Source organism: Rhinoderma darwinii, chromosome 5 (assembly GCF_050947455.1).
Source record: "Rhinoderma darwinii isolate aRhiDar2 chromosome 5, aRhiDar2.hap1, whole genome shotgun sequence".
Classification (NCBI taxonomy): Eukaryota; Metazoa; Chordata; class Amphibia; order Anura; family Rhinodermatidae; genus Rhinoderma; species Rhinoderma darwinii.
In genome coordinates, this window is record NC_134691.1 from 299,737,347 (window position 1) to 299,738,767 (window position 1,421).

Below are 1,421 nucleotides of genomic sequence, written 5' to 3' on the forward strand. Positions count from 1 at the left end.
CTGGAGATTTACCGGCTCCCTGCTCTGTTTATTTATTCCAATGCAGTGCCATGAAAAGGCCTATGCATCGGAATAAAGCACATTAGTGGCCGCCGTGAAACCGTGTATTGGTGGTCATGAACGGGTTAAACTTGTTTAATTGTTAACTAAGTCAGCAGTGTATGGGTCATTTTGTTTGTTTCTTATAATCCAAAGTGATCAAAACCATACCTCCATGTTGAATTAAAATTGCTTTATGGCAAAAAGTACTATAGACTTCAAAGTTGTAAAAAAAAAAAAAAAAAGGAATGAGCAGACACAGTTCAATATTTACCTGTAATTTATTGTTCATTTTCATATACAAAAAGAGATAAAAGTCCTTTCTAAAATGTCCTCCTATTGGTTAGGATGTGGCTGCTTCACACAGGGTATATACTACATTCATGACAAATTTTCCTGGCACCCAGTGCAAATAATTTAAGCAGTCAAACCGGAACTCCATAAATCTAATCTCAAATGCAATACTTTTCCTTCTTTAACCTTACTATAGTAAAAAAGGGACAAAGCTTCACAGCAAATGTATTAACTATGATACATTCTCTCGAAAAACACCGTAATTATTGAACTACAATGCAATGAAATGTGTATTAGAGGTGGACATATCCATTTAAACATTTTACCTTGGTATAGATAAATATATCCATTTGAGAGTCCATCAGTTTAAGATGGGTTACAGCAACAGGCTCGACTGTGTGTATGTATATATATATATATATATATTCATTCTTAAACAGGATATTTGAGCATAATGATGGTTAAATCAGTAGTACACGCTAACTCTGCTACATATAACTATAGCTACAATAGTGAAATAGAACACACATGATTTCACCTCATTTTATCCAAATGGTATTTTGCAAATATTTTTTTTTTCTTTAACTGACCATCAAAAAAAGACTTCCCACCAAGTTTCTCAGTACAGATACCATAACAAAGGTTTTAACAGTTTTTTTTTCCTGTAAAAACAGATTTTAAAAACATTTTTGTACAAAGCATATTAAGAGCATACACTTTTTAAATCCAAAATATATATATATATATATATATATAAAAAACAAAAAAACACAAGTAGTTGGGACCAAGAATTTTCAAGATACCAGCATATATGTAAGACAGTTATGTTTAAATTAATGCTAAATATTACATTCACAAATATTCTCCCCCAAACCCTCCCCCCATTAAATAACAGAGTCTTACAATTTTGAGAATGTGAAAATAAAAACAAAAATCAGATCAACATTTTTGTTAAACATGCAAAGTCGTTGAAATGAAAGAATTCGGAGGAAAAAAATAAAATGCTAAAACGAAAAAAAAAAAAAAAAAAAAGTTTCCGATCTTAAAAAGCTGTCCATGAAATTGAACAAATACACAGATACACGAGG